The sequence below is a fragment of the Aptenodytes forsteri genome, unplaced genomic scaffold (genome assembly GCF_000699145.1).
Source record: "Aptenodytes forsteri isolate BGI_AS27 unplaced genomic scaffold, ASM69914v1 Scaffold181, whole genome shotgun sequence".
In the NCBI taxonomy this organism is placed as follows: domain Eukaryota; kingdom Metazoa; phylum Chordata; class Aves; order Sphenisciformes; family Spheniscidae; genus Aptenodytes; species Aptenodytes forsteri.
The window spans coordinates 4,653,769-4,676,790 of record NW_008795702.1 but is presented as its reverse complement, the minus strand read 5'-3'; the positions used below and the strand labels follow the sequence as shown (position 1 = coordinate 4,676,790).

The 23,022-nt window shown below is 37.1% G+C and overlaps 1 protein-coding gene across 1 annotated transcript in view; it reads right to left on the bottom strand.

Annotated features, from left to right (window-relative positions):
* Window positions 1-23,022, bottom strand: part of VCAM1 (vascular cell adhesion molecule 1) — a 38,473-nt gene that overhangs the window by 7,318 nt on the left and 8,133 nt on the right. The gene's annotated exons all lie outside the window — the stretch shown is intronic.

Here is a 23,022-nt window from a genome sequence, read left to right as displayed (position 1 = left end):
TAACTTTATTTCTTGGGGGGGGGGGGGGGGGTGGCAAGTAAGATAGCAAGAACTTAACTGCAGAACTACTTTCAACAGGACATTTAGTACCAAACTTGACTGATACTGCCAGGGATGACAGTAAAAATCAAACATGCAGTGATATACTGCAGTTGTCTCCTAGACTGTCTTTTAGCGAACTCAATAAGAAAATTACTGTGTCATTGCAGAGCACAGAAAAGCTCAAAGTAAATGTCAAAAAAAGCTTCCTGACATTTTGACAGAACTACTTAATTGACAGTCGTATTCACTGAAATGTAAAAGCAACTGGAACAAAGAGAAATAAAGATCAAACAGTAAATTTTAGGTCAGTTTACACTTAATAAAATTAAAAACAAATAAAGCAAACACCCCCCCCAACTTACCAGTCATTAACACACACAAAATTATTAGCACAGCTTGGCTTGTTCTTCCCATCTGTTTTAACATTTGTAATTGCTGTTACTAGGTGAAGAAAGTAAATTCAAAAGCCTTGCTTTTTGTTTTCTGTGAAGAGGCACAGTGAGATCCTGCTGCTCCGCAACAGTTTATTAGAATAGAGCCAGCGTGCTCTTTATAAAGGGTCTCCTCGAGGTGGAGTGGGAAATCCCTGGACGGGGAAATCCAGAGCAGGGAGGAAGGGATCGTATCGGGCTGTGCAGTGGGCTCAGCGCCCTCTGCTGCTTTTTTAAATACAGAATTTAAAGCCCTGGAAAACAATAAATATTAAACACTTGTCATACAGTGCCTACCAGACTTAAAAAGACTGAGTCAAGATCTGATCCTGCAAACAACTGATAAAATGAAAGAATGTGGGCAACTCCAAGTAATTGCATGGCACTATATCTCAGATGGAAAAGTTATTCAAATTTGCTTTCAGTGCAAATATTTTTGTACCGCTGTGTCTTGAGAATACTTCTAACAATACTCACTTCTGTAAATAACTTTACCTAACTCATTATTTCCTTTGAAAAAACTGTGCCACCAGTTTAAGAGGTGATGTTACCCACGTTCCTAAGTATTTTTGATCCCTAAAAATGAAGAAATAAGTCAGATGACAGAAGCCTGAAGATCTGACTTGATCATCCTGAATCAGGCTCATCCTGTTCGGATGAACTGAATGAACCAATTTTCCCAATTCCACTTTAAAAATGTCTCTAAAATGTCCCGCTTTCAAGATGCTACTGGTATGCATTACATTACTGATATGCCTCTCAGCTCTCTCATGTCCTGTTTATGTATAATTGAAGTATAGCAGTTGATAATATAACTCTGGGATTATTTTCAGCGTTTGGTTTCCAGTGGGTATACAAATCCAGTTTGAAATATTTCTGAGGACAACTATTACTGGTTAATATAGCAACAATATTATGAAAAAAGTAAAATAACATTTTCAGTGTTTAATTTTCAATTGGGAAATGGTATGAATGCAAAGAATGGATAAAGGTTTCCAAATCTCAATTGTTTATTTATTCAACTACTTGAGTCGTTCATATTGGTCGATTATGAATCACTAAATAAAAGCAGCAAGAAATTCAAAACAAAACACACATGTTTTTAAAATGTCTCTGGCAAATCGTTTGGTATGTAATAGTTTGGTCATTTGATGTCTATGAAATATTGTCATCATATAGTATATTTTATAAACAGCATACATTCAAATATCTAGTAAATGAGTAATAACTTGGAAAAATAAAGGCTGAAGTAACAATGCTGTAAATGCTAAAGAAATTTAATTGATGAAAAGCTGGCACTACATCAACCTAATACTTTTTTGAGTCAAGCAGATTTTACAGTTAATAACCTAATGCTAGCTCCAAAATACCGTGTTCAGGTGAGAGTAGTACCACAGGATATAAGGTTCCCGCTGGCCTACAGGCAGCGTGTCTTCTTCAGGAACTATTTTATTCTGCTTTTTCCCTGACTGCAGCTGCCCCTACATTTGCATCCTCATCAAAGAATAGCTGGACAGTACAAGCTGCTACAGAAACACCAAAGCACATTGTTATAAATACATGTATGACACTGTCAAAGACCTTACACTAGGTAAAATAAGAAGTATCAACCACTTTTTTCATACACTTATCATAAACTCATAAATATAAAAGAGACGTAATGATTGTGGGAAGATAAAATTGTGATCTCAGGCAGAAAGTGTGTCTTCAATAGACAATTGAAGTAAGTATATATAGACAATTGAATTGAAGTATCAATTCAATAAGAATTAATAACAACAACAATATTCAGAAATATGGAAAAACTAAACAAGACAACCAAAGAATTACCCAGAAGACAATAAAACAGGGAAATCTGAAGCACCTAGCAATGCCTAACCAAAAGTCACTAAAGCTGAAATTCACTGAAACTGCCACGGTGGATTCTCCCCTAAGAGATTATTTTTATTATCATCACCATTGCTTTTATTAGAGGAGGAAGAAAAAAAAAATCTCGTAAGTCTCAGGAAATGCAAGCAGAGTACTGTTCTGGAAGTACTGTTATCAAATCCAGAAACCCCAAATCTATCCAGAGTAGGTAACAACATCTACAGAATGTGACTATACTTCACAGAAAAGGGTGTTGTTGGAGAAAAGTGTACTCTCTTAGTTAAGGTGCAAATAAATACTTTTTAATCATAGGCAGAGAGAAGCAAGAAATGAAACTCTTCTGCTTTGGCTGCTTAAATAATCATAGGTTAAGCTGAAGGAGAAAAGGCAAAATTTCCCTATTTCTGGGAAATCAGTTTCTAGACACAAAAAGATATAAACATAGGAGGCCATATCCGCATGCTGGAAAAACTGTAATCAAGTCCTTCATCAGATAACTTGAAATAGGAAATAACTCTGATCCAGCTCTCAGTAAATTAAACTGGACAGTTGCCATTAACTTCAGTGGAGTTGGATCCTTACCAGAGGGACTACTATACTGAGGGATCAGACAAATTTAACTCAGACAGTATAGGTAAGAGCAGAGTTAGCCAACAAATATTATTAAAGGAAGTACAGATCTGCCAAGAAATTAAAAAATTTCTTAAAACTTGCTCTTTACTCAGCTTCAAATGTGAGCCTTCTATGTATTTTTAAAAGAACATGTACTTCACTGTCGCTCCTACTATCCTCAGCATCAGCCTGCAAATAGGATGAGTATCACGTTTGCTTATTTTCAGAACTGGCTGTTCTGTCTGAAAACAAATAGAGATCAGCTGACAAGTTTTAGCAGTTCACCTCAAGAGTTCAGATAATCTAGCTTTTCATTCAAATGGCACAGAGGAGGATGCTGGGGATAAAAACAGAGGATGCATCTAGATTCACAGTGAGATCAAGTATTATAGGACCAACTGGAAGAAATTTTGACACATGCAGAGCATAATGAAGACTGGAATGTAACAAGTATTACAAAAATATTACTAAAGGCAAAAGAGATTAAAAGAATTAAGCACTGGGATTTAAATATATGTTTTCCAATACATCTAGTAATCAAAAGAGACTTTTCTCAGGCTTTGATGGACAAAGATAAAACAATTGCGTGTCTCCGAAGGGAGTTTGGAAATACTGAACACATCATTTTTGGCTTGGCATCAGAAAATACAAATGCCCTTCAGGAAAACTGAAACTTACTTCAGGCTTTTCCAGAATATAAGAAAAGAAAAGCATTTCAGAACTGTGCTAAGCATTTGCTTTAACTCATACTTCTACAACCCTGTTAAATACCTATAGGATGAACTTCAATTAATTTCCTCTAGACAAAAGAGATAACAAATTCTCGATACCTTAATGAATTATTTGAACAAAATGCACGTTATGCAACATGTTAGTTATCCAACATTTCTAACCCTCTTCCTGCATTTTTAATGTACTGCACTGTCTTATGGAGGCTATTAGAGGAAAGCTGAAAGGCTAAACCTCAGGCAGAATTTGGTCTTTTAAAACCTTCACCACTGGTTTTATGATTTATAGCCAAGGACCTATGGAGAAGAGGGCTAATCCTTCTCTTTTGGCAGAGGAGATTTAGAAAAAAAAAGGTAGAAGGAAACTCATGTAATTTGACATTCTGTTTCCTGTGTCAGCAATAAAATGCTTCATGGCACTTCGCACCAATATCTGCATCTAGAGCCACCATTTGGGATCTCTGCTAAAATACCCAGTGCTGGAGTAATAACTTCTATACAGGGCCCCAACACAGAAACATATGCAACTTGTTTATTATTAAGCATTTTTGTGTGCTTGAGAGGGCAGAATCTGTCTGTGGAAGGCATGGCATTCAGGGGAGAAGATGCAGCTAAGTCTAACTCAACAATTCTTCAGCCTCAGATCATGGAGGTATTACAGCAAGTTCATACTTAGGTCCCCCATTCAAACTGCAGCCCTCGCCCATCTCATGAGAGATCTCCTTGGGATGCTCATTGGACGTTTGAGTATAAGAAAGCCTCTTACAGAGTTTCTGATGCTTTATGGAAGCAGCTGGGATGAAGAGCTTTCACCCTACGCAAAGAGTGTCCGATACCTCCACGGTATGATCATGCCTAAAGAATAAAAGCAAGAGGAATGTGCTATAACTCAAATGAGAACTATTCTCGCAGGGAAAACATACCTGCATCAACAAAGAAGGAATGCCCTTCAAGCACCACATCCAAGGTAGCACCTTTAATATGGTCATATCTTGATCAAGTAACTGAAAAGACATGAACCTGGAGGACATGTATGAATACTGCTGACTATATGGCTTATACAGCAGATAATGATCTGCCAGCCTCAAAATTTTCAGTTCTCAGCAACCTCAACAGCCCACTATATGGGTTATATACTGTCTTTCCTTCCTCAGTGCCTACTGGCTTTTTGGTTCCCAGAGCTTACCTGACCCTTTGCTTTCCCTAACTCCCTCCACCTTTTTTCTCATCACCTGACAATAATACAACCTCCGTATAGCCCCCAAGAGGGGGAGGAGAGCATCACTGACTCCCTATAATTTTCATCTCCGGATGGGAAGGATGAGATCTACATGCAGATCTATTTAAAGGGTTGTGTCTGTTTCAGGGATTGTAACTTTGTTCCTAGCTACAAAAAGAACACCAACGCATTACCCTGTAACCCACATCACACCTTACAATTGTACTCCACATCTAACTTGTCATCTATTGAAAAAAGGGAAAAAAGAAACAACTTGAGAAAGTTTTATCAACTGCTTATTTCACTTTTCTGGAATTTCTGAAATACTGTATATAAAAATAAATGCATCTACTTCCTTCATTATCTTTCTCAGGCACCAGCTCCCCAGCTATGACACTTCCTGTTTGGTTAGCCTGAAGGCACCCAGAAGCCACAAAAGATGCCAGATAAAATAATACAGAAGTATGATAACTTGCATAGACAAGACAATACAAAATAGCTAATTTCTTATTTTCTTCTATTCAGAGGCATTGTCTATTTCACTTCACAGAAGGAGCAAGAAGTTAATCTAAAAATAAATAGAAGCCACCAGAGAAAAAAGTCCCTACTTTTTATCTTAATCTCTTGTTGCTGGCAAAAAACAAGCTGTGGAAATTCCGAATCTATTTCTTAAAAAAAGAAAGTATGATTTCAGTGATGCTGGATCTAAAAGTGAAACTGTTGAATAGCCTTTAAATCCACATACTTCTTAGAGTGCCAAGTACTGTACTGTAAGTCAAACTTTATTAGTTTGGGTAGCTGAGCTTCTATTGTCTTCATAGTGACATATGTAAAAAAAGTTTTCCTTTTGAAATATTCCCCAGTGTATATCAAAAGCCAAATTCAAATACGAACCTTGGAGTATTAAAAATCTCTTTGGGAATTTTGAAGTGAGAGCTCAGATCTACTTTTATTTTGAGCCAAATATATTGAGACATGTCAAAGTCATTTGTTCTCACTGGAATTATAGCTTTTCAGACAAAACTCATTCAAAATGGTCAGAGTCAAAAAATAAAGTGGAATTTGGATCAAAGTGCAGATGCTAGCTAGGACCTGGGATACGGCAAGATAAAGTCAGCTGAAAACATTTAACAAGGAATATGACCAAGCTACTTAACTCCCTCAACACTCCACATGAAATTCCAATACCACTAAATATCATTGTGTACCTCATTAAGGCCAGCATTTCACATGATCAGATGAAGTTAATCAAGAAAAGGGTGGAGAACTTTTTGACCAAGCTTTGTTATTACTCACCAGCTCTCCAAGGCACTTGTCGATCCTTGACTATGGGAAAATGGAGACCAGTCACTTCCTTGTTTTCCACCTCCTTCCTGCTCTTCAGTCATGAGGTACATGTATGTCCCTATGGACCCAGAAAGACAAAGGGGAATGATGAGAGCAAGGTCTGTAACAGACCATTGCAGCTGAAACAGATGCAGAACTTGGGTTCTCCTACACAGGCTACCAAAAACTGCACTGCTACTAATTGATTATCCTTCAACTTGTCTATCACAGACTATATTCTTTATTCTCTTACAATGGTTCATATTCTGGAGCTGTGTTCAGCTGTATAGATGTTATTTTTGCTGCACTGCGTTATATAAATGTTATCTTTGTAGTCCCACAGTGGACTGGCTCACTAACAGGTAGAAATATTACACAGGTATCAGAAAGGAATTAAATAACTTAACATTGCATGATTCAAGAATCATGATTTTTTAAATCTTCCAGGGATCTGGAAGATTTTAAATCTTCCAGGGATTGCTCAATTATTATTATTTTTTTTTTAAAGACACATAAGGAAATCTTTCTTTTATCTAGATATTGTCACTCTTCCCTCTCTGGAAGTGGACCGAAAGTTCTAAAGGAAGTGACACTCCAAATAGAAACAAGAAAGAATGAACGGATTTTTATTTCCGTCAAGCCAAAATGACAAGTATCCAAGAGAAAGTATTTTGCAGTAGCAAAATATGTGTGTTTGTGTGTGTGTACATATACTAATAAACCGAGTGACACTTAAAGCCAGCTGCAAGTCTGTTAAGGATCTGGCACCTTTCCTTTATCTCTTGAATGTGCTCTACCCTAAATCAACAAGATGCTGTTTTGTTACTTAGTCTGTTTCTCTCTCTCATTTTTTTCCCCACAGAGTTAAGTATCATCTTAACTACTTGCTTTGTTAACACTTTCATGGAAGGAATATGCTAATGTAGGAGTAGCTAAGTGATAAAAACCATGGGCAGCTGAGTTTTTCTAGACAAGCAAGGGTAAGAAAGATGCGAGTTGCTGGGATTTATTTCCCCTTTCAAGACAATCACTTGGCTAGGCATCAAAGCCCCAATCCTTGTTGTCTGATATAGGCAATGAGCATGACTTTCATAGTTGTGTCACCCTCTATCATAGACCATGTTACTCTCTAGTGATAAGAGAGGCAACTTGAGAAATGTGACGCGTGTTTGAAATTGCTGTCAGGCAGGATAAAGGTCTGTGCTGAATTAGCTTGAGAAATGTCTGACTTTCAACATTCCCATGCTTCTTAGCCAAGGATCCCTCCTGAAATTTCCCAGAATAATATGTGAATACCAACTCATAAGGAACAGATGGTTTAATGACCCTTTTGGTTGGATAAATTTTGCGTCTATTGACTTCATTTCTGACTATAATTAGCTCCACAGCATGAGGAACAGATATTAGTACCTGTCTCCCAACAGCTCAGCTTCAGACAAATGCTCTACCTATATGGTTTTCTGGCCGAGGTTCTCCCCTGCTGAATGAAATCACTACTGACTGGGTCAGAAGGCCATGCAGCTACTGCCAGAGCTTTCACTTGGAAGCTGGGCTATCCTAATGGGAAACAAGGTATTTCTGTGCAGCCCACAGTTTCTAAAAGATAAGGAAGACATGCAAATGTTGCATATGCGGTGTCGAATCCATCAAGGACTAAATCCAGTTAAGTTCTGGTAGGCTCATGAGCTTGAGATTAGTCTTACCTCTGTAATGTCTTTCTGTATTCAGGATATCAAGTAGCATGGTGACTTGGTATCTGCAAGACCGTCAGGATCAAGGCACAGGAATTTCCAGGGGCATATTCAAGGGAGAATTCATTAAGATTTTGAGCAAATTATCTTACACTAAGTTTCCTAGATTATTTGAAAGAATACAACAGAATTATCTTACACTAAAGAGAAATACTCTTGAATAATTCTGTATTATTGATCTAAAGTGTTTGATATAAAACTATCAGCCTTTAAATGATTTATTATTACATTTTATTACACTGACTCATCTGCTATGGTGCCAAGATCCAGCTGCTGACTTTGCTTTTCTTGCACTTTCAGGTGTCTTGTGCCGTGACTGTATTGAATTTTGTGGCACGAAGAGATGTTCATTCTACCTCTAAGGTCAGCATATGGATCCTGCTGTAGCTTATGGCTTCAGAAAATGTGTTTGTACATAGCAAATATATTCTATTAACAATCTATGATCTCAGACAATTTAAGAAAAAATTGTTTCCCTTTATCCTGCAAATTAGATTTTTTAATTGGAATGTTTATTTTTATTTATTTTTGTATGAAATTTATTAATTGGAAAATAAATAAATAAAATGTATTTTAAAAATATTACTAGAAGTTTTTCACATTTAAAGTAAAGGAGGACAAATTTTCAGGTGAAGTCTATAGTACAGAATGATTACAAGAATGCACAGAAATTTATCACAAGGTTGAAAAGTAAGCAGTGTGTTTAAAAATCCATAACTAAACCCAGGGGAAAAGCAATTACTAAATTAATCTGCACTATTTACTAGTGCCTACTAGATCATCATATTGCTATTTTAATACAAGTGACAACACTGCTTTCTGATTTATCAAAAGGATTGGACAGTACAGTTGAAAAAGACCATCAATTTAGACTAAAGCTGCAGATTATTATAAAGATGAACACATGAGGAGTTGACAATTTTGCATAACATTCTTTGTGAAGTTAGTTTAATTTTTGTGAATTATCTGTAAACTTACCTTGATCTTTTAATTTCTTACTCTTCTTTATAAAATTTAATGTTTTAATGAATGCATTTCATACTATGGTATTTGTCTATTTTCGTCAGGATTTGTATGGTACAACACGGCATTTAAGATTCACTTTATCCTTTCAATCCTTTTCAGGCAATCAAAACCCAGACAACCAAGTTCAGTGCTTTGACTGACAGACACAATTATCTGCTGGACTCGACTGGGAATAGCACTTTTCTGGCACATAGCTATAAAGCAAACCATTGTGAATAACTGGAAATCCTGGCAGGATCTAATTAGAAGAAATAGGACATAAAAACAAGCAAGAAGTCATCTGTAATTTCTTGGTAATCTCATAATAACCAAGTTATATCAGTTGTAACAATTTCATAGCTACTCTTTAAGGTCACTGAAGGAGAAACGCTATGGAAGCCTAACTTGATATGTGATAGAGAACTTCCAGTTTTATCTTGGCTTTAATTGCTCACTGTCTGTCAAAAGAGAAATGTCTACATTATTCAGAGAGCTCTCTCAAGTACAGGGAATGTCAAGAGCCTGGAGTGAAAGCGAGTGTAGTCTGCATTGTCACACCTGGGTTTACAACACGCAGAAGTGTTCAGTAACAGTGAGAGCAGCTTTGTGCTTCTCAAATGAATATGGAGTAAGTGCCCAGGAGCCCAAGGCAGCTTTAAAATCTTGCTGTTAAAAAGGAATGAAATCTACCATTCCTGCCAATGTCATAGTGCTTTCCACAGAGATAATTTCTCAGAGAAGAGCCTGTGAAATTTAACTACTCAACTGAGAAATTTACTACTCAATGTATGCATGAATGCCAGACATGAACTTCTTCATAAAATTTCCAGGATCCACACGGTGAGAGGCTATTCGAAAGAGTAGTAAAACAGATTCTTACAAACACTGTAAGTTCTTCTTACTCTAAAGCTTAAAATCTTTCCTGACAAACCCTAGCTTTCTGCTCAAGAATCACTTACAGCTGCTCCACAAAACAATAAATAATGCAAATAGATAAAAGAACAAAAAACAGAGAAAAAATGGAAAACAGGAAATGGATATTAAGGAAAAAGCTCTTCCAGAAACATTATTAAATAGTCTTAAGTCTTCAGTATCTCACACATTTTAGGAAAAATGTTTTGTCTTCTCAAGTAGTTCAAATGGAAGGACAAATGGTGCTACCATGTACAGTTCAGATAAAATAAATTATTATAGAGAATATTCTTATTCTCTTATTCTTGTTTTCATGTACTATAAAACACATGATGTGTTTTGGGTTGGAGGGTACACTTTTTACCTTCTTACACCAAAAGGAACCTTTTTCATCCACAAATTCTGCTGCTGCTGTTTCTCCCTTACATTTAGAACTATTTGCTTGTGATCTTCTCTGTAATATATTGAAAGAAATGCAACCCTACACCAAAACTTTTGACGTAAAGGTCTAATTTTCTAAGAGAAAGAGGGTTTTTCCAGTTAATTCAATATTCCTCTGAATCTTCGTAAGAATCATGGGAAGTAGGCCAGAGGATAGCTAGTACCCCAGACCTCACCCCTCCTCCATTTACAGTATTTCTAAATTCAAATCCTGTTTGACTGTGCTCATCAGTGTAGTTTTTATAAGAGAGAGATGGCATTATCCAGACTTTGACACACCACTGAGGTTTTGGTTTATCAAACTTAGATTATTATTAGAATATATAAACACCTGCAGTGGATCAGTCAGAATTTTATCAAGGCCAGAATCCCATCCCTGACACTGGCCAAAAGCAGATGAAAAGATAAAAGTTTGAGAATGGGGGAAGCACAAGTGACATGGTTGCTTACACAGGGACTCAGAGAGAGATGGTTTCTATGCATTTAGTCTGTGTTTTTGAGAGCATAATTCAATACGAGAGAAATCCTATGAGCAAATGGAAAAGAAATTTGAGTAACGTCTACGAGATTTGGAAAAACAAGTCTACTGACATGTATTCCTAAAGCTGGTAGCCTTTGAAAATCTTATTCTAACCAGTGTAGAAAACCAGAAATAGTACTACTTACACTAGTTAATTTAGAACTCCAGAATCACCTGCTCTGTTCTGCCACTCTAAAACCAACGCTGCTGCTTTATACAGCTCTCCTCTGCACTACTACTGCAAAATCTCTTTTTCTCCATGCAACTGCAAAACAGTCTCAGTCATTCCTGAATCTAGAATGCCACTGACCTTTATCAGATGAGCTCTTCTGAGCATCCCAATTTTGCACAGAGACTCTGTCAAACTTCTGCGTTGCAAATCAGCTGTTGCTGCCTGCTAACTGCAGCTAATGCGTTACTCCCAGGCCACCTCTCAGTCCTGTTACCACGTTTTGGCTGCCTCTACTGTGTAGCAGCTCGTCCATCCGCTGACTTTGCACTACATGCTGTTACAAAGCTGCCTGTTGGCATCCACCTCTAAAGATAAGTTTTCCCTAAGTTAATCATGTTACCTTCTTACTTAGGTTTTCATTCTGGCCTATTCTAAAACCCAATGAACTCAAATAGAGAATCTTCTAGAGATACTACTAGACTTTGCATTGTCCCCTTCAGCTGTGTAATGACTTACTACTTGATTTCTTGACATTGAAAGCATCACATTTACTACCACTAAAAACTGGAATGACTGAAAGACTAAAGAGCTACTTTGCTGCCACGGATCTGTGTAACTGAAGTCACGAGGAACAAGATTCTTAAGTACTTCATAGGCGACCTCCTGCTACGAGGGGCCACTCAACCCAGGGCTCAAGCACAAAGCGTGGCTCTATTTCAGAAGGCTGTCTTTGCCACAGTACACAAGTTTGCAAACTTTATCACAAAGAATAAACATCTTTATCTAAAGAGTGAAAGTTGGTTTTGCAACACAACTTGAAAATACATGTCAAAACTGATTGCAAAATACAAAGAGGTTTCAAAGAAAACATACGAAATAGTAAATCTCTAACGCATATAGTCAAAATCACTTTATTTTCTGATGTGTTTCTTTCCATTCTCCTCTTGAGAGAAAATTGGCATTTACCATTTTAGTGGCATCTATTATCACTCTTTAAACATTTCTCAATTTTAGCAAAAAAATCTCCACCTTCTCCAAATACACTATAGATGAAACCTTTCTATGGCTTTTCAAAATCCCGATGTCACACAGGGGATAAAGAAAGAAACAGGATATCCAAGTAAAATGTACAAAAATAGGAAGAAGTTTGTTTATGAAATGGCAACCAGAGTCCTGACATATACAATATTCTCATTGTTTTTTCCTTTGCCATAAGTTTTCTGACCCTTCTGTTTTGTTTTTCTGGTTGATTTATTCATCAGCTTTTTCTATCACTATGGCAAAGGCAAATATCCTTTGGAAGGAAGACCATCTTCCCTCCTCCCCACTTCCTCTGGGACAGAGAAGAACGAACATCGATTTATTGTCCTGACAAAGTTGGCCACCTGGACAGAAAGACCCATCGTTCTCAGGCCAGAAGTGCAAGACTATAGTGTACTCTGGCAAAATCTGCCTGAGGAACAGATAATTTGCCACATCAGCAGCATTTACTGTTGGTCCACTGTCTAACTTACAGCGATAGTCAACAGCGGGTGCTCCAGCGGAAGACGAAGACTGCACATAACAGGCCAAGTTCATCATGCACTGCTTTAAATAATTTCCTTATTTCCACAGAATATTATGTCCCCTTACTTGAGGTATGACTTCCTTCTTTAGCTTGGCTTACTTTACTGCAAATATTATTCCTTCAACAGTGAAAAACCACAAAATTTTCAAAAAAAGTCAAAACCCATGCAGAATGAACAATACATACAAAGAGTGGTAAATACTGGAGCATATAAATTTGTACAAAATTCTAGCATTTTACCTGTGAAGACATCAAGAAACTTCCTGAAAGTTTCCCAACTAAAAACTGTCATATAATCAGACAGTATCATTATCTGAAATCAAAACCTACTTAATTCAAGGAAATGCGAAACATTTGACTGGAAATGAGAGGAATTCTCACTTATCACAGCACAGTGCTTGCTATTCTTCAGATAAGAAAAGTAATCTTCCTCATTTCATCTATGCTGTGATATTTTTAACACTGGAATTGTCTGTATTTAGGCTGTGAGCTTAATAGTTGACCTTTAATCGAAATAAGTTATAGAAAGAAAGAAGAAAAAATGTAAAAAAAAAAAGGAACTTAAGGTTTATGATGGTCTAGAAGTTAAAATCATTGCCGTGCAAAAACTGATTTTTTTATTTTTTATACATTTCACCTAGCTGTAGGATTTAGACCAGTTTTATTGAACTTCAGTAACTGTGCAAGTTGACGTATGGACACCTACAGATATCCTACATTTAGGTGTTTATATCTGCAGTTTAATCCCATCCTGTTATGTCCCTTTGAAAGGATATTCTTTCCCAGTTACGGTTTTAAACTCCTTACAACACAGAATTTTATAGCCTATACTAATATTATAAAAATGTTCTGTGTTATGTGAAACATATGCAGATATATCAATATAGTAAGTTATTAATGTCTGAGACACATATATACTAAGTAATTATATGCAAAAGAGAAAATACACATCTGTTTCTCCATATACTATCATTTCTTTCAGAATAAGTTTTTACTTAGTGATTTATGTATACACTGCAGATTACTACTGAAAATGTCTCCTATAAGCTATCTTTTAGTAAAGCTACATAAAATACAAATAATTTGTTTCCTAGTGCCACAAGGAGTGTTATATCTGCATTTATTTTTTCAGTATTAAGAAACTCCATAGCAAAAAGAGAAACTCAACTCATTTCAACAATGAACTTATTAGTCCCATTCTCCATAAGACAAGGAATTTAGAGTTGAAATTATCTCAGATTTATTGAAATTTAAGTTCATATATAAACATTTTTCTCACTTTGCTGGTGAATGCCATTATCACCAAGTTGTTTGTATGTGCACAAGTGGAGGCCATGGACTACTGTTTCCGATGAAAACCGCTATTTGACTTTTGTCTAACAAGCTCAGAGGAAATGTGTGCTGCTATTCAAGCTGGGATGGAAAATACTCACTGTGAATGAACTACACAGGAAAGTTAAAGACCTAACTGTAGTAATAAAGGGAGGGAAAACAATACAACATTCCAAGTTCTATTGGAATCCTTCTAGACAACTCAAACGTTGAACCAATGTATCTACATGTTGAATTATGTCAATCTTCAGAAATACTGTATTCTCTACAGGGCATATAAAGTCCCTATATAAGCAAATAGGCAACTCAATCTCAATTTTAGTTTTCTTTAAAAACTGGTTGAAAAACATTTTCAGTTACAAAAAATAATAATTCACCCACATCTTGTTTTGATTTTGACATAATTGTCATGTGTGTTCACCAGCAGAACACAGAAGTCATCTCCCCGATGCAGGTACAAAATTGCTTTCAATATCCTGACTGACTTTTTTTTTTTTTATGTGTAATACATTCTATTCCTTATCATATTATTAGAGCTTTTTGAGTTGACATTCTAGTTATATTTTTATAAATGTCCATCTAGCATTATTATGTAGTAAAGCACCAGAGTTATTAATATTATGATTATGATAATAATAATAGAGAGAGTACTCATCTGGAAAAAAATTAAGCCAATTGAGAGACACTAGTATGTTTTTTTTTTTTGCTTCTCTACAGAGAAATATGTGACCAGAGTGATTTGGCCTTACAAACATTCATGAGATTTTCTTCATGGGGGCCCTGTAAATCTTGCCACTAATCAGGCATTGCAAGTTCTTTATTTGCAATAACTTCAGAGTTATTGGCAAGGATTAGCACTAGCCATTGAATTTTGATTCTTTTGGACGAATTCAAAGAGGATGGAGCCTTGTCTTCCTTTGGAAGGACTTCAAAATTATAAATGACAGCCAAGACAAGCAGCCTTTGCTAGGAAAAGTAACGATAAAACAATGCAGTAGGAAGTTTCCCTCTAAATTTTTTTATACAAAACCTTTTGGGGAGCAGAGGAAGGTAGCGCCTTTCATCTGAAACAATAAAACCCGACCAAATATGATTTAAAATACCTTGTAAAAGGAAGAATATTCTTAGGACAGTTGGAAACTAACTACTGTTAAGTAGCACTGAACTGCTACAGCCTGTTCTCTTAATTGACAAACAATGTTACTCTAATCAGCTCTGCTGTGTGTCTCTCTTTGAACGAAAATCTTCCAGGACTAACACAGCTGGAGCAACAGTAGCAAAGAATGACTTTTTCCTCTGTTACGGAGGGCGGTATTTGGGGCAGCTGTAAGCGTATGTGCTGTGGCTTATACCATGCCCCTGGATGAGCTCTAGACAATTCAGGATGAGCTGTTCCATATGTAATACGAGCAGAAAAAATAGTTTTGGTAAAATATATAGCACACGGTAACAGGTAAGACACATTTTAACAAAACATATGGTAACATTTACGTATGTTGCAAGACTATATAGCTTCCAGTATATGTCATGCTATGCCACGGCATGTGGAATGGAGCAGTTTCTAAGAATTTTTTAGTTAGGAGAGAAGACTGTTACATTTAGGGGCAAGTCAACCTGCTGTAATGCTACTTTTGCAACTAGGTTGTTTTTGCATTACATTTTACTGGGTGCGGATAAACATCAAGCTAACATACAGCCAGTTCCCAGATGCAGAATAATTTTAATCTTGGTTTTCAGTACAGCTTTTAGGACCAATCATTTTTAAATTTCTTTCTTAAGACAGTCTTGCTTTGTACTGGCTGTACTGAGAATCGACTCTGTGATGGGAGCATGGCAAAATTCCTCCCTCTGCTATGGCCACATTTTTCCCAAATATTTTGCTAAAGGTGATTTCCAAGCTTTTATTTCATTTTGGTGTCTATTTGAAAGATGGTAAGAGGCAGTTAGTTGATAACATCAGCAGAAGCTTAAAAATATTGAGGAAGCAAAGAGAAGAAAAATAAAGAATGCCAAATGCCCATGTAGCGGTTACAGAAACATAGGCATTTCACACAATTATGTTAAAGAACAGTAGGTGCTTTAGGAGTCCCCACCCTAAAACAGTTTCCTGTTTTTCAAAACCTCAGCTACAGATGCTAAATGCTAAAAGATTCACCTTAATGCAGTTCATCTCATTACAGCCCCTATGCCCTGTTTGTAAATCTTCTCAATCGCTGAAATTAAGCTTTCACACAGCTGTGAATTCTGTGCAAACTGACCACTGTGTACGTGCCAGATCAGAACCTGATGTGAACCTACCTGAACTAAGGACCTGTCTTCTCATTTTCACTGTGGGGTACCTCATATTTCTGAGGTGCTACAGTAATAATTAAAAGCCTTAAAAATACACAAAAAAAGAAAATTGAACTATTGAACTAAGCTAATTTCCTAGTTCTTGACGAGTTTGTTCATTCCGCTATAGGATTAGCTTTAGACTTTAAAAACGCTCATTAAAACCATAAAGATACATTTACAGAAACACAGCTTCACAGGATAAAAGCAATTAGTCATGGATCAAATACTGTTAATAAAATCAAAGTGCTTTGTACTTCCAAACTTGTTCTAGTGAAGATGACTATTGATCAAAACACTTTCTTAGAAACTCCCACATCAATAGCTATATGTAGAAACAAAAAAAAATTACATAGTCAAATTCTGTATTGACACCATTTGATAAAACAAAATCCATCTCAGGGTCCCTTCCGAAGTATATCTCCTGTTTTAGTCCATTTTCTCTCTTTGATAAAAGGAGAATGAGTCAGGCTTTTAAGAAACCTGGAGAGCAGACACTCAGAAGTACTGTCCTTCCCAAGTTGTGTCTAAGCTCTTAAGATACTTTTTAATGACCTCAGAAATTTGTTCTGGTAAAGTATGAATACTGCTTAAAAGAATTTGTCTAGAATCTCTCAATTTGATTAGTGTATTTTTTTTTGCTGGTATCTCAGGCAACGGTTTTCAAAGTACAGGCTGCAACAGCATGAAATCTGATTAGACCTGTGCTGCTTTACGGCACTGATCTGATTCCCAGACTTTAATGACAACCCCCCCCCTCAAAAAATAATTAAATCTGATCCAGACATACAAAGCCTCAGCAGTCCCCACTCATTGTCTTTACAGTACGTGAGTTAAAGCAGGTTGTTGGCAATGACTGTATTTTTCCTATAAAGGCTTTTTGGCTTTGAGATGTTGTCTGGCAATTAAGACTATTTTGAAAATGTCTGCACTCCTCACAACATCCACTGAACTGTGTAAATTTTCCATACTACCAACATCCTTAAAAATCACTACAGAACCATTTCCTAGGTAAAATCTCAAAATTCTCAACATCACTTTTGATCTTTTATAGAATTTTTTGATCTGTTAAGCTTCGAGACATGATCCTTCCCTACGCATATGAATGCCTGTGTACATATTTATTTTACAAATAGAGTAGAAAACACATTTTCAGGTTCTTGGTTATTCAACCATATTGGAGTTTAAAACACATCACCAGTATTTTAGCAACTTCCATATAAAACAGACTGGTCATAGCAAAGTCTCCAGTGGATTTCATGGTATATATGCTGCTCTTATGATATAATTTTTAACATCCTGCACCCAAAAATATATAGTTGCTCACATTACTTATTTTAAGATGTTCCTTAAAACACAACTCTGCAAATTTTAACAATTTTTTAAAATTTTTTGACCAAAAAATTCAGCTATTTCCAAATGCAGGTATCATCCCCTCATAACTATTGTGTATGACCAGACCATACACATACCATCCCTTCAGAGCAAATAAATATATTTCAGTTCTTGCTTGCATGTACTCAGGATAGTCCTAAATGCACATACATCACAGCCCAACAGCACAGCTGATCTAGTGGAGCTGTAAGCTTAAGGCGTTCCCATGGTCTCTGTCAGTGTGACACAGTACGATGGAATTTCTGCAATAAGATATTATGTTTAAAAATGCCATCAAAGTTGCAAATCCACATGCTATAAAATGTGAAAGAAGAGAATTAAAGTTTACTTACATGCTCACATATGTTTTCACCAGGAAACCTTCAGTTCTTTTACCGTAGAAGATAGACTGACTGTGGGAATGAATGAGGAGTTGGAGGACGAGGGAGACTCTTTGTACCTGAACTTTGCCTTATTTAGCCACAATTAAAGTTAGTGAGAACTAACTAATTTTTGCCTAATTAAAGTAGTAAGGAATGCTTATTACTCTGAAAACTCAGGTGTTCAAATTAGGCATTCAAAGTTAACGGAGTTGAGGTGCTCCAGAGAAGTGGGTGGAAAAAACCAATAAATTAATCAGTGGCATTTATCTTCCATGTTTTGGAAATCTACATCAACTGTGTGGGTGTAGATACAACAAAAACACGTGTTCATAGAATCACATAGTTTGGGTTGTAAGGGACCTCTAAAGGTCACCCAGTCCAACCCCCCTGCTGTGGGCAGGGACATCTTCAACTAGATCAGGTTGCTCAGAGCCCCGTCCAACCTGACCTGGAATGTTTCCAGGGATGGGGCATCCACCACCTCTCTGGGCAACCTGTGCCATGCTTCACCACTTCACCACCCTCAGAGTAAAAAATTTCTTCCTTATCTCTAGTCTAAATCTATCCCCCTTTAGTTGAAAGCTGTTTCAATGGCTTCAATTCAGTACAATTCAGTACATTTACTGTTCAATTCAGTACATCTACTATCCTCTGAAAGCTGCAAGGGAAGGGAAAGATTTTAAATCCTGTTACTAATGGGAATTGCCGTAATATCCTCATGATTATGAGGAAATGCTTTGAGATTACAGATGAAAACAAGAAGGCATCATAACTGAGCAACTGAAAAAAACAGCTTTAGGCTATATCCAGCTTCTAGACGGTTTTCACCGTCACATGGGAAGTGACACCCATTTGTCCCATTTCCTACAAACACATCCACTTCTACAAGGAAAGAACACCAAGCAAGACCCAGATCCTCACAGCAGTTTCTCTTGCCAGAAGTTCACATTTTTTCCTGTACTAAGCCCACCTAAATTCCAGAGAACTCGAGGGAAATAACATCTCTGAGCAGAGACTGAGATTTTAGTCCCTGGAGCAGGACACATGCAGAGTCCTTCAGTTACACCAGGAAAACACTTCCTTTTTAGAAATGGGACTGATAAAGAACTTGCTCTGTGACAGTCCGTCTTATAAAACACGATAAATCAGATTAGTGAAGCTTGGATGAGGAGCAACTCACAGATAACAGTCCAGCACTTGTGGAGAACCCAGGTGCCTGATCCCAAGCAGCCAGCGGTGTCTGCTGCGAGCCCCTCCACAGCACAGGCTCCTCTGGGCTCCTACAAGAAAGTCTTAAAGTTGACCATGAAGAATCTATCCAGAGAGCTCATCGACCAAAGAACAACATTCGGACTATGGAGAGAAAGACCTCATGCAGAATTTAGATCCAACAGTGATTCCTAACATTGGGGGATTTCGTGTGACGTAACACTTGTAGTAGGGAGATACAATGGAAAAAAAGAGTGGAATTGAGCTTGTTTAATATCAGATAAATTCATATTACTTGTAACCTTAAAAAGATTTATTTACAACAAACATACAAAAGTATATGCCCTGGAGGTCTCAAAAGCTTCAGAACATTTCTATTATCATCTCCATTTTCAAACGCGGATGGGCCTATGCTGTGAGGGAAACCTTTGCTCATGTTAAAATCTTATGCTTCAACTAGCTATGGTACAAATCATTCCCAGCTAGATGTCCCATGCACAATAGTCTACATTATACAATAGCAAAAATAATAGTCTACCTATTATCGTGTTCACAACATACACAATTTGCTGCTCTTTCTAGAATTTTCTGCATAATAACATACTTTGTCAACAGTGTGCAGAAGCTCATCGTAATCTTTTCTAAATTTTCTTTTTTCTTAAATGCTCTAACTACATCCGGAAAAAGTAAAACAGCCCACAGTAATACATTTACTAACAACTTGTTGATAGATAGATGTACATTAATAGCACTCCTTCCTGATAAAAATACCAATGACTGATCCCCAGTGACTTCTTTGTCATTTTGTGAATAAGTACATAGTTTTTCTTATTCAGACATACAGACAGCTGCAGGCCATGTTCTCACAGTAATTTCCTCTTTCTTCTTTTCCTTTTGGACAGTCAGGAGTCATGCAAACTCCTTCCGAGTATGCTGATGGCCTCGTGCAGCGGGGAGTAGGAAGTCATGGCATAAATATCTAACGAGCACGAACACATAAAGAACCAGTATCTTATGAAAAGATAGCTACAAAGAGAAATTCACCCTTGGGAAGAAAGCTGCCTCTCTGCCAAGCAGTTTTGCAGTACTGCAATGGCAAATGCCCCAAGTTATTTTGGTGAGTTCAAGATTGGGGAAGCCCCACTGCACAAAGCACTGAAACGCTTTCAACACTACTGTTCGAAAAGTACCCGGGAGATCTACTTCTCACAAGCATATAGTTCATGTATACAAAATTGTTCTCAGACCCAAAGGAACTGAAGATATTGCCTTCTTCACTATCACATGCCTATACTTCTTCTTGATTATCACATGCCTTAGCAGCCTCTGGTTCCCTGTAACTGTTCGGCACTTTTGTCCAAGCAAACAGCAATGGCTTAGAATGATGAAGACAATCTGCTGACAAAGGTAACTTGCTCTGTCATTCTATTCTTACGAACATGTATAATACCAAACCTTGGCTATTCTCCTGTGATAGAACAGTTGCAAGTGCTAGCGTTTAAATTCATATCAGGTATATGAAACTTTTGAACCTTTCTTGCAGTAGTGTCTCTTTAAGTACCTGGGCTTTCCTCTTTCAATTTCCTTTCAGTTATCAGTAAGTTAAGAGTTATTTTGAAACTCTTCTTGCTGGTAATTAATTTTTCATCTTATTTTCAGGATTTCAGTTTGACTATCTTTATCCTTAATTATGAAATCATCTGCAACCTTATAAACTAGTTCCAGCACATCCAGTTTCCCTTTGCATATTTATTTTCTCTTCTCAATTCTGCAGAGGGTAACTTCAAAAACCTGCTGTTCTTTTCTTTAAAGATTCTCTTCTACACTGACAGTTCTCACATTTTCTATCACCATAACTGTTCTTGTGCCTTTTTCCAGTCCTCTCAAGATCACAGGCTGAACGTTCTCATTTATTTTCCAGTATGCCTTACCAAAAGACAGTTTCTAACATTCTGAATTACAGCTAATCTCTTACTCAATATGCTGAACATCTCTCTTATTCCTTTGTAAAAATTTCCTCACTTGTACCTGAAAAGACTTAGCAAGACCCCTCAGCTGAATACTTTTTCACAAGCCATTAGTGGTTCAAGTCGCTATTGAATGTAGCCTGCAACTGCTCTGACAGCTAAAACTAGCAGAACTGTAAGATATTTTGTAGCATAATATTTGCAGGCATTTAACCTGTTTACATTTATTATAACTTCCAATACTAGCTGAATTCTCAAACTCCTTGCTTCCAAATCCTTCCCAAATCTAGACCCATATTACTTGCTAGTATTGCGTAAACATGCTATTGTTCTTTTCCCACCTAGTTCCTGCTCTGTCATTCCAGCTAGTTCATTCGTACAAAAATAGTAGAATTAAATTGATTAAGATTTCCTACTATTCTTTCTTTCAGTTATCTTGTTGGAAATGCCCCACCTAGTTAGAAACCTGGAAAAAAATTCTGAGATATGAAGCCTTCTACAGAAGAATAAAAAAGAAAGAAAAAGAAGAAAAAATGGATAAAAATTCCTCTTATTTGTGAAACAAAACAAAAAAGGATTTAAAAAAATTATCTTAATACTCTTCACACTAAGTTCAGCGTAGGCTCTCAGCACATTGCATACTCTCAAAACTCAAAAAAAAAAATATTTAGATGTACTCTAAAGGTAAGTAATTTTGGTTATTAGTTCTCCAAAATACTGAAATATATTTACAACATCAGTGAAGGCATTAGTTCCAGTTAACTATGTAACTGCAGCCTTATATATGCTTAAGAGTTTTGCTAAAAGAGCCCTTACTATCATTAAATAAGAAGTGTAAATGAAGGTGTAAAAATGATAGAAGATACTCCCTGTAGTTGGTAGAGCATTGACCAATGAACTCAGAGGCTCATAGGCTTTGTGTAAAAAAACCTTAACAAACTTTTACTGTAGCAATCACATCTTAATAGCTCTGAACACGTTTTGTACATATGTACTAAGAGCAGACAGCTGTTTAAAGAGCATTTGAAAGCTGTGGAAATACCCTTGTAAAAGAGAGGAAATGGAAATCCCCCCACATCCCATTATTACTTCAAAAATTTATTTATAAAAAATTAATATCAGAGTCATGGATGAAGTTGAATGTTTAGGAACACAGAAAAATCTTCCTGCATTCCTGATATTTTGTAGAGATCCACAGGGGCCTGTGCTGTTCCAAAAATCTCCTGCTCATAACTATTCTTTCCCAGTAAAAACCTCATCTCTGTTAGGTATTTGTCCCTTCTTTATTTTTTTTGGAATCACTCTTGTATTTTGCAAGACTAGACTAGAACAGAAAGAAGAGGAAAAGGAACGTATACGGTCAAACTAACACCCGCTTCACCCAAATGCTGCAGACAGCAGAGCAGACGCATGGAGGTCAGGGTCTTTTCTCTGGCTTGTTCCACTAGTTATGAATGACATAGACAGTGGGATCAAGTGCACCCTCAGCAAGTTTGCAGATGACACCAAGCTGAGTGGTGCGGTCGACACGCCAGAGGGACGGGATGCCATCCAGAGGGACCTGGACAAGCTGGAGAAGTGGGCCCGTGTGAACCTCATGAGGTTCAACAAGGCCAAGTGCAAGGTCCTGCACCTGGGTCGGGGCAACCCCTGGTATCAATACAGGCTGGGGGATGAAGGGGTTGAGAGCAGCCCTGCCGAGAAGGACTTGGGGGTACTGGTGGATGAAAAGCTGGACATGAGCCAGCAATGTGCGCTCGCAGCCCAGAAGGCCAATCGTATCCTGGGCTGCATCACAAGAAGCATGGCCAGCAGGTTGAGGGAGGTGATT